At 52.3% G+C, this 11,631-nt stretch overlaps 1 protein-coding gene across 6 annotated transcripts in view; it reads right to left on the reverse strand.

Moving 5' to 3' along the window:
• The window catches only part of LOC139276165 (uncharacterized), an 82,506-nt gene extending 71,423 nt beyond the window's left edge, over positions 1 to 11,083 (reverse strand). For 4 of the 6 annotated variants that reach the window (XM_070893732.1, XM_070893731.1, XM_070893725.1 and 1 more), the window contains exon 1: positions 10,998 to 11,083. The gene's annotated coding sequence lies outside the window, so the exon portion shown is untranslated. Of the gene's footprint in view, positions 1 to 3,013; positions 3,063 to 10,997 lie in introns of those variants that run through there. The other 2 variants (XM_070893727.1, XM_070893728.1) reach the window with 2 other exon arrangements.
• Between the last annotated feature and the right edge of the window lie 548 nt (positions 11,084 to 11,631).

The following is an 11,631-nucleotide window of genomic DNA, read 5'->3' on the forward strand; positions in this document are numbered from 1 at the left end:
AAAAACGGGCACCCCCCCGAGCTGGGCGCCCGTTTTTCGCGCCTAAAACGGCGCCGGGAAAAAAATGCGCGATTCTGGAGCGCGTTGCAGCTCCTTGTCTGTTTGGCGCGGCGCCCAGGGGGGCGGAGCCTACACTCGCGCCGATTTTGTAAGTGGGAGGGGGCGGGTACTATTTAAATTAGTTTTTTTCCTGCCGGCAACGCTGCGCGTGCGCGTTGGAGCGTTCGCACACGTGCAGTGTGAAGGAAACATTGGCACTCGGCCATTTTTGTAGTTCTTTGTAGCTGTTTAATTTTTGAAAATTTTTAAATAAAAGCACATTGCCATCAGCACATCAGCACTTGCAGCCTTCTCACTGTCTCCTTCCCCCCTCCCCCGCGGGAAAGAACGGGCACCTACTCCCCCCCCCCCCCCCCCCCCCCCCATGGGAAGAACGGGCGCCTCCTCCCCCCCGCCCCGTGGGAAAGAACGGGCGCCTCCTCCCCCCCGCCCCGTGGGAAAGAACGGGCGCCTCCCCCCCACGGGAAAGAACGGGCGCCTCCTCCCCCCCGCCCCGTGGGAAAGAACGGGCGCCTCCCCCCCACGGGAAAGAACGGGCGCCTCCTCCCCCCCGCCCCGTGGGAAAGAACGGGCGCCTCCCCCCCACGGGAAAGAACGGGCGCCTCCTCCCCTCCCCCACCACGGGAAGAACGGGCGCCTCCCCCCCCCCCACCCGTGGGAAAGAACGGGCACCTCCTCCCCCCCGCCCCGTGGGAAAGAACGGGCGCCTCCCCCCCGCCCCGTGGGAAAGAACGGGCGCCTCCTCCCCGCCCCGTGGGAAAGAACGGGCGCCTCCCCCCCGCCCCGTGGGAAAGAACGGGCGCCTCCCCCCCGCCCCGTGGGAAAGAACGGGCACCTCCTCCCCCCCGCCCCGTGGGAAAGAACGGGCGCCTCCCCCCCGCCCCGTGGGAAAGAACGGGCGCCTCCCCCCCGCCCCGTGGGAAAGAACGGGCACCTCCTCCCCCCCGCCCCGTGGGAAAGAACGGGCGCCTCCCCCCCGCCCCGTGGGAAAGAACGGGCGCCTCCCCCCCGCCCCGTGGGAAAGAACGGGCGCCTCCTCCCCGCCCCGTGGGAAAGAACGGGCGCCTCCCCCCCGCCCCGTGGGAAAGAACGGGCGCCTCCCCCCCGCCCCGTGGGAAAGAACGGGCACCTCCTCCCCCCCGCCCCGTGGGAAAGAACGGGCGCCTCCCCCCCGCCCCGTGGGAAAGAACGGGCGCCTCCTCCCCCCCGCCCCGTGGGAAAGAACGGGCGCCTCCTCCCCGCCCCGTGGGAAAGATCGGGCGCCTCCTCCCCCACCTGCGGGAAGAACGGGCGCCTCCTCCCCCACCCCACCACGGGAAGAACGGACGCCTCCCCCCGCCACCCGCAGGAAGAACGGGCGCCTCTCCCCCCCCGCGGGAAAGAACGTGCGCCTCCTCCCCACCCCCCGCGGGAAGAACGGGCGCCTCAGGCTGACTGCAGCATTCTCCGTGCCTGAAGCACTTTCACACAGGTAGGAAGATGGTTTATTTAATCTTTTCTTTGCTTATAAATGTTTATTCAGGTTGGATTTATTTGTATAATATTTGTATAAGTATAACTAAGGATTTATTGTATAATTTAATTACTTCCCTTCCCCCCCTCCCCTCCCCCCCTCATTCCCTACGCCTAATTTGTAACCTGCGCCTGGTTTTTTAATGTGTAGAACAGGTTTTTTCAGTTCTACAAAAATCTTCACTTGCTCCATTCTAAGTTAGTTTGGAGTACGTTTTCACTGTGGAAACTTTGAAAAGGTCCCACAGCACTATTCAAAGAGCAGAGGAGTCTTGTCCGACTTTTAATGCTCAACCAACATCACAAATAAAAAACAGATTATGCAGTCATTTATCTCATTGCTGTTTGTGGGAGCTTGCTGTGTGCAAACTGGTTGCCACGTTTCCTACATCATCATCATAGGCAGTCCCTGAGAATCGAGGAAGACCTTGCTTCCAACTCTAAAAATGAGTTCTTTGGTGACTGAACAGTCCAATACAAGTACCACAGTCTCTGAGACAGGTGGGACAGACATTCGTTGAGGGAAGGTGTCCTTGAAATATTTCCTCTGCCCACCTTTGGCTCATTTGTAGTGAAGGAGTTCCGAGTAGAGCGCTTGCTTTGGGAGTCTTGCGTCAGGCATGCGAACAATGTAGCCTGCCCAGCGGAGCTGAACGAGTGTGGTCAGTGCTTCAATGCTGGAGATGTTGGCCTGGTTAAGGAGGCTAATGTTGGATTTGCAGGATCTTGAGGAGACATCGTTGGTGGTATTTCTCCAGCGATTTGAGGTGTCTACTATATATGGTACATGTCTCTGAGCTTTTAGGAGGGTGCGTATTACTACAGCCCTGTAGCCCACAAGCTTGGTGCCAGATTTGAGGGCCTGATCTTCGAACACTCTTTTCCTCAAGCGGCCGAAGGCTGTACTGGTGCACTGGAGGCGATTTTGAATCTCATCGTCAATGTCTTCCCTTGTTGATAAGAGGCTCCCGAGGTATGGGAAATGGTCCATGTTGTCCAGGGCCGTGCCGTGGATCTTGATGACTGGGGGTTAGTGCTGTGCGGCAAGGACAGGCTGGTGGAGGACCTTTGTCTTATGGATGTTTATTCTAAGGTCTTTGACACTGCCACGTTTCCTACATTACAATGGTAATGCCCTAATGGTATCAAAAGTTATTTAATTGGCTGTGAATTACTTTGGGACGTCTTGAGGTCATGAAAGGAGCTATATAAATTCAAGTTCTTTCTTTCTTCAAATTTGTCCCATTTTCTTGTGGGTGCACATCTCACTCCTTTTGTTATTCCATATGTTCTTTGTTTCTTTAATGCTTATTTCTAATCTCTCAGACAATTTTTGGCATCTAACATTTCTCCATTTTTCTTTTAATATCTATCAGAGTACTTATGTGTTTCCCCTTTCTGTCGTCCCTTTTTTTCAGATTCTATTAAAATGCTTGTTTACCTTCCTTTAGTGAAGTGAAAAAGCCCGGCCCAAAGCACTGACTCGGCCTGTCCACTTATGCGGTCTTTCCAGCAATTCCAATTTTTGTCTAAACAGATTTTAGAGTAGAGAGTAAATAACCAGTACTTAAATGCACCAAATAGCAAGAATAAAAACGATTCTGTACTTTGTGTTATATCACTCAGTATAAACACAACCCAATTTGTTGAAAAAGCTTTGCAGTCTAGATCACTCTTTGAAATCATATAAATCTGAACACTTTCTGGGTGTTGATATAAAAAGTTACAAATGCGGAAACCAAAGTAAATAAAAAACAGAAGCACCCAGCAAGTGTGTGGCCCTCTATATAGGAAAGTCAAGCTAACGTTTCCCCATACAGACAGCTGTCAGTGATCAAGCAAAGTCAATCCCACACCCTCTCACTCTACACATAACTAGTGCGTTTTATTTTTACAACATAAAAGCAAAAAATTAAAAACACTTTTTTTGTTGCTCAGGGGTTTTTCTCTCTCTCCAGATGGAATTTCTCTCATTGACCGAGCTGTGCCTCAGCTGGCTCTCCATGTCCATTAACCCACATCTCCCAGGGATACCCTGATATTAATTACCCTGTAAAGCAGGGATGCACTTACAAAGAAAGACTTGCATTTATATAGCGCCTTTCAAGACCACCGGACGTCACAAAGCACTTTACAACCAATTAAGTATTTTTTGAAGTGTTGTCACTATTATGTGGGAAATGTGGCAGCCAATTTGTGCACAGCAAGCTCCCTCAAACAGCAATGACCAGATAATCTATTTTTGTTATATTGATTGAGCGATAAATATTACAAAGTATTTACAGCACAGAAACAGGCCATTCAGCCCAACAGCTCCAGGTTCTGCGTCAGCCTCCTCCCACCATTCTTGATCTAACCATATTAGCATATCCTTCCAAATTACATTATCCTATGAGCCAGGATACATTGACATTCCTAGTGACCCAGGGATACACTGACATTCCCAGTGACCCAGGGATACACTGACATTCCCAATGATCCAGGCAGTCCCTTGGAATCGAGGAAGACTTGCTTCCACTCTAAAAATGAGTTCTTAGGTGACTAAACAGTCCAATACGAGAACCACATTCCGTCACAGGTGGGACAGATAGTCGTTGAGGGAAAGGGTGGATGGGACAGATTTGCCGCACGCTCTTTCCACTTCCCGCGTTTGGTTTCTGCATGCTCTCGACGATGAGACGCGAGGTGCTCAGCGCCCTCCCGGATGCAGTTCCTCCACTTAGGGCGGTCTCTGGCCAGGGACTCCCAGGTGTTGGTGGGGATGTTGCACTTTATTAAGGAGGCGTTGAGGGTGTCCTTGAAACGTTTCCTCTGCCCACCTAAGGCTCGTTTACCGTGAAGGAGTTCCGAGTAGAGCGTTTGCTTTGGGAGTCCCGTGTCAAGCATGCAAATAATGTGGCCTGCCCAGCGGAACTATCGAGTGTGATCAGTGCTTCAATGCTGGTGGGGAACACCAACATTGGTGCGTCTGTCCTCCCAGGGGATTTGCAGGATCTTGCGGAGACATCGTTGGTGGTGCTTCTCCAGCGACTTGAGGTGCCTACTGTACATGGTCCATGTCCCTGAGCCATACAGGAGGGCAGGTATTACTACAGCCCTGTAGACCATGAGCTTGGTGGCAGATTTGAGGGCCTGGTCTTCAAACACTTTTCCTCAGGCGGCCGAAGGCTGCACTGGTGGCGGTGTTGAATCTTGTCGTCAATGCCTGCTCTTGTTGATAAGAGGCTCCCGAGGTATGGGAAATGGTCCTCGTTGTGCAGGGCCACGCCGTGGATCTTGATGACTGGGGTGGTAGTGCTGTGCGGCGGGGACAGGCTGGTGGAGGACCTTTGTCTTACAGATATTTAGTGTAAGGCCTATGCTTTCGAACGTCTCAATGAATATGTTGACTATTACTTGAAGTTCAGCATCTATATGTACGCAGACGCAGGCGTCATTCGTGTAGTGTATCTCGACGACAGAGGTTGGGGTGGTCTGGATCTGGCCTGGAGATGACGAAGGTCGAACAGGTACCCACTGATTCTGTAGTTCAGTTTCACTCCAGCGGGGAGCTTGTTGACTGTTGAGGTGTAGCATGGCAGCGAGGAAGATTGAGAAGAGGGTTGGCACGATGACGCAGCCCTGTTTGACCCTGGTCTGGATGTGGATTGGGTCTGTGATGGATCCATTGGTAAGGATCACGGCCTGCATGTCGTCGTGGAGCAGGCAGAGGATGGTGACCAACTTTTGGGGGCAGCCGAAACGGAGGAGGACGTTCCATAGACCCTCGCGGTTGACAGTGTCAAAGGCCTTTATAAGGTCAAAGAAGGCCATGTACAAGGGCTGGCGCTGTTCCCTGCATTTTTCTTGCAACTGTCACGCTGTAAAAACCATGTCCGTTGTGCCCCGGAGGGGACGAAATCCGCACTGTGACTCCGGGAGGAGCTCCTCAGCCACAGGGAGAAGACGGTTGAGGAGGACTCTAGCGACAACTTTCCCAGTGGCTGATAGCAGGGAGATTCCTCTGTAGTTGCCGCAGTCAGACTTGTCCCTTTTTAAAAGATGGTCACGATCACTGCATCTCTGAGATCTTCCGGCATGCTCTCCTCCCTCCAGATGAGAGAGGTCATGTATCCGCGCCAACAGTGCCTCTGCACCATACTTTAGTGCCATAGCAGGGATTCCATCCGCTCCCATAGCCTTGTTGTTCTTAAGCTGTCTTATGGCTATTTCTACCAGGGATACGGTGACATTTCCAGTGACCCAGGGATACACTTACATTCCCAGTGACCCTGGGATACAATTACATTCCCAGTAACCCAGGGATACACTGACATTCCCAGTGACTCTGAGATACACTTATATTACTTTGTGGTCCAGGGATAAGAACATAAGAAATAGGTGCAGGAGTAGGCCATTTGGCTCCTCAAGCCTGCTCTGCCATTTAATAAGATCACGGCTGATCTGATCTTGGGCTCAGCTCCACTTCCCTGCCCGCTCCCCATAACCCTTCACTCCCTTTTCGTTCAAAAATCTGTCTAACTCCACCTTAAATATATTCAATGACCCACCCTCCACAGCTCTCTGGGGCAGAGAATTCCATAGATTTACAACTCCCCTCATCTCAGTTCTAAATGGGCGACCCCTTATTCTTAAACTATGCCCCCCTAGTTCTAGATTCCCCCACAAGTGCAAACATCCTCTCTGCATCGACCTTGTCGAGCCTCCTCATTATCTTATATGTTTCAATAAGATCACCTCTAAGTCTTCTAAACTCCAATGAGTATAGGCCCAATCTGCTCAACCTTTCTTCATGTCAACCGCTTCATCTCCAGAATCAACCTATTGAACTTTGTCTGAACTGCCTCCAATGCAAGTATATCTCTCCTTAAATAAGGAGACCAAAACTGTACGCAGTACTCTAGGTGTGGTCTCACCAATACCCTGTACAGTTGTAGCAGGACTTCCCTGCTTTTATACACCATCCCCCTTGCAATAAAGGCCAACATTCCATTTGCCTTCCTGATCACTTGCTGTACCTGCATACTAACTTTGTGTTTCATGCACAAGGACCCCCAGGTCCCTCTGTACTGCAGGGGACTTGTCCCCCTTTACTTCTATTATTTTACTGAGTACTTTTACTTTAGTGATAGTAATGCCCCTTAAATCCCAGCCTCGCTATGTGCGTACAGAATACGTACGGACCCAGCAAGGCCTTGCAGGATACACTGACAATCCCACTTACATTAATACAAAAGCAAAATACTGTAGCTGCTGGAATCTAAAATAAAAACACTTACATTGCCCTGTGACCCAGAGATACCCTCACATTGCCCTATGACCCCGGGATACCCTCACATTGCCCTCTGACCCAGGGATACCCTCACATTGCTCTGTGACCTAGAGATACCCTCACATTGCCCTGTGACCCCGGACACCGTCACATTGCCCTCTGACCCAGTGATACCCTCACATTGCCCTGTGACCCCGGATACCGTCACATTGCCCTGTGACCCAGGGATACCCTCACATTGCCCTGTGACCCAGGGATACCCTCACATTGCCCTGTGACCCAGGGATACCCTCACATTGCCCTGTGACCCAGAGATACCCTCACATTGCCCTGTGACCCAGAGATACCCTCACATTGCCCTCTGACCCAGGGATACCCTCACATTGCTCTGTGACCCAGAGATACCCTCACATTGCCCTGTGACCCCGGATACCCTCACATTGCCCTCTGACCCAGAGATACCCTCACATTGCCTGTGACCCAGGGATACCCTCACATTGCCCTGTGACCCAGAGATACCCTCACATTGCCCTGTGACCCAGGGATACCCTCACATTGCCCTGTGACCAGAGATACCCTCACATTGTCCTGTGACCCAGGGATACACTCACATTGCCCTCTGACCCAGGGATACCCTCACATTGCCCTATGACCCAGGAATACACTCACATTGCCCTGTGACCCAGAGATACCCTCACATTGCCCTGTGACCCAGGGATACCCTCACATTGCCTGTGACCCAGGGATACCCTCACATTGCCCTGTGACCCAGGGATACCCTCACATTGCCCTGTGACCCAGGGATACCCTCACATTGCCTGTGACCCAGGGAGACACTTACATGACTCCCTGTCCCGCATCCCCGCGGACGACAAACTGATCCTCCTTGGTGACTTCAACACCAGGATCGGCAAAGGCACAGTCCTCTGGGGAGGCATGATTGGCAGAGAGAGGGTAGGGAAAGCCAACTCCAGCGGTACCCTACTCCTGACAAAATGTTTAGAACATGAACTTTTCATCACCAACACCTTGTTCCGTCAGAGGGACAAATATAAGGTACCGTGGCAACACCCTCGCTCCAAACACTGGCACTTGCTCGACTATGTCATCGTCCGAGCCAGGGATCGCAAAGATCTGTGCATCACCCGCGCCATGACAGGAGGTGACAACTGCTGGACGGACCACTGCCTAATCCGATCCATCATCGACATCAACATAGCCCCAAAGCAGAGGGGGCAGCAAAAGCAGTAATGCAAAAAAGTCAATGCTGGGGCACTTAAAGACCCAGCTAAGAGAACCCTTTACAGTCAGCACCTCACAGCTAACCTGGCGTGCCTTGATGATCCTGAGACACAGAATGCCCACAGCGCTTGATCTGCCCTCCAGGCCTCCATAACCAGTGCCTGTGAAGAGACGATCGGTCGCTCAATCAGGAAACACCAGGACTGGTTTGATAAGAATGATCATCATCATAGGCAGTCCCTCGAAACGAGAATGATTTGCTTCGACGCCAAAAGAAATGATGAGAATGATCAGGAGATCCAAGAGCTAATAGATCGCAAGTGCAGGGCATTTCTGAGCCTTAAACAACAACACAACTCGGGAGCAGCAAAGCAACATTAAAGACTGCTCAAGGCTGAGGTCCAACAAAAAACCCGGGGCCTAAAGAACAGATGGTGATGGATGGAGAAAACATAGGAGATACAGCAGCTGGCCGACAGCCATGATGTGCGAGGATTCTTCATCGCAGTCAAGGCCACCTACGGTCTAAACTCCCAAGGCCCCACCCCACTGCTGGCCAAAAATGGGGAAATACGTATCAAGGACACCAAGGCTGTCAGGGCCCGTTGGAAGGAGCACTTCGAAGATCTCCTCAATCGAGACTCTGCCTTTGACTCGAGTGTTCTCGACTCCATCCCGCAGCATGTTACCCACCACCACCTTAGTAAAACCCCAACACTGCACGAGATACAAAAAGCCATAAGACAGCTCAAGAACAACAAGGCTATGGGAGCGGATTGAATCCCTGCTGAGGCACTAAAGTATGGCGGAGAGGCGCTGCTGGCGCAAATACATGACCTCATCTCTCTCATCTGGAGGGAAGAGAGCATGCCGGGAGATCTTAGAGATGCAGTGATCGTGACCGTCCTTAAAAAGGGGACAAGTCCGACTGCAACAACTACAGGGGAATCTCCCTGTTATCAGCCACTGGGAAAGTTGTCGCTTCGACCTTACAAAGGTCTTTGACACTGTCAACCGCGAGGGTCTATGCAGCGTCCTCCTCCGTTTTGGATGCCCCTAAATGTTCGTCAACATCCTCCGCCTGCTCCACGACGACATGCAGGCCGTGATCCTTACCAACGGATCCATTACAGACCCAATCCACGTCCAGACCGGGGTCAAACAGTGCTGTGTCATCGCCCCAACCCTCTTAATCTTCCTCACTGCCATGCTACACCTCAGTCAACAAGCTCCCCGCTGGAATGGAACTAAACTACAGAACCAGTGGGAACCTGTTCAACCTTCGCCGTCTTCAGGCCAGGTCCAAGATCACCCGAACCTTTGTCGTCGAGCTACAATACGCGGACAACGCCTGCGCACATATAGAGGCTGAACTCCAGAACATAGTCGATGTATTTACTGAGGCGTACGAAAGCATAGGCCTTACGCTAAACATCCGTAAGACAAAAGTCCTCCACCAGTCTGTCCTCGCCGCACAGCACTGCCCCCCAGTCATCAAGATCCACGGCGCGGCCCTGGACAATGTGGACCATTTCCCATACCTCGGGAGCCTCTTATCAACAAGAGCAGAGATTGATGACGAAATTCAACACTGCCTCCAGTATGCCAGTGCAGCCTTCGGCCACCTGAGGAAAAGAGTGTTAGAAGACCAGGCCCTCAAATCTGCCACTAAGCTCATGGTCTACAGGGCTGTAGTAATACCCACCCTCCTGTATGGCTCAGAGACATGGACCATGCACAGTAGGCACCTCAAGTCGCTGGGGAAATACCACCAACGATGTCTCCGCAAGATCTTAGAAGTCCCCTGGGAGGACAGACGCACCAACATTAGCATCCTCGACCAGGCCAACATCCCCAGCATTGAAGCACTGACCACACTTGATCAGCTCCGCTGGGCAGGCCACATTGTCCGCATGCCAGACACGAGACTCCCAAAGCATGTGCTCTACTCGGCAAACGAGACAAAGGTGGGAAGAGGAGACGTTACAAGGACACCCTCAATGACTCCCTGATAAAGTGCAACATCCCCACCGACATCTGGGAGTCCCTGGCCAAAGACCGCACTAAGTGGAAGAAGTGCATCCGGGAGGGCGCTGAGCTCCTCGAGTCTCATCGCCGAGAGCATGCAGAAACCGAACGCAAGCAGCGCAAAGAGCGTGCGGCAAATCTGTCCCACCCTCCCATTCCCTCAACGACTATCTGTCCCACCTGTGACAGAGACTGCAGCTCTCGTATTGGACTCTTCAGCCACCTAAGGACTATTTTTAAGCGTGGAACCAAGTCTTCCTCCATCCCGAGGGACTGCGTTTGATGATCTGTGGCCCGGAAATACCCAAACATTGCCCTGTAACCCCGGGATACACGCACATTGCCCTGTAACCCCGGGATACACTCCTATTGCCCTGTAACCCCGGGATACACTCCTATTGCCCTGTAACCCCGGGATACACTCCTATTGCCCTGTAACCCCGGGATACACTCCTATTGCCCTGTAACCTCGAGATACACTCACATTGCCCTGTAATCCCGGGATACCCCTACATTCCCTGTAACCCCGGGATACACTCACATTGCCCTGTAACCCCGGGATACACTCACATTGCCCTGTAACCCTGGGATACCCCTACATTCCCTGTAACCCCGGGATACACTCACATTGCCCTGTAACCCCGAGATACACTCCTATTGCCCTGTAACCTCGGGATACACTCATATTCCCTGTAACCCCGGGATGCCCCCACATTGCCTGTAACCCCGGGATGCCCTCACATTGCCTGTAACCCCGGGATGCCCCCACATTGCCTGTAACCCCGGGATACACTCCTATTGCCCTGTAACCTCGGGATACACTCATATTCCCTGTAATCCCGGGATGCCCCCACATTGCCCTGTAACCCCGGGATACACTCACATGACTCCGTGGCCCTCTCTGCTCCTTCTCTCTCCCGGGCGGCTCGGTGAAGCAGCGCGGCCCCGAAGACTGCACCTGGGTGCTGGAGCCGGGTCGCGGTGAGCAGCTTGGGCGGGCCTTGAACAAAACAACAAACCCCAGGCTGGCTGTGATTAGCTCTCGGTCCACGTGTGTTGTCTCAGTGGTGCACACTCCCAGAACTTCCCCAATACTGCCCGGAGCAACTAATCAAAATCACAATGACCAAGCAAAATACTGCCGCGACAAACAGGAGATGCTGGAGACACTCAGCGAGTCAGGCAGCATCGGCGGAGAGAGAGTTAATGTTCATGGTCTTTTGTCACAACTGGAAACAGGTCATGGGCCTGAAACATTAACTGATGCCCGCTGAGTGTTAGCAGCATTTTCTGGTTTTATTTCAGTGTTGATGCTTCTGGGCTTCTCCTTTATTATCGCCGCCGGTTCTTATTTAGAATAAAACGCAGTTGTTGACACTATACTTGTGCGCGAGCTCAGGAGATGTCCCATTTGCCATTCAGTGTTTTTACCGCATTGCTCTGTTTTATTTAATTTTAAAACAAATGCGGCGATGGCTGGGCCGGGAGTGAGCCGCCAGCCGCCGGGTCAGACAGAC

This window comes from Pristiophorus japonicus, chromosome 11, assembly GCF_044704955.1.
Source record: "Pristiophorus japonicus isolate sPriJap1 chromosome 11, sPriJap1.hap1, whole genome shotgun sequence".
NCBI lineage: Eukaryota > Metazoa > Chordata > Chondrichthyes > Pristiophoridae > Pristiophorus > Pristiophorus japonicus.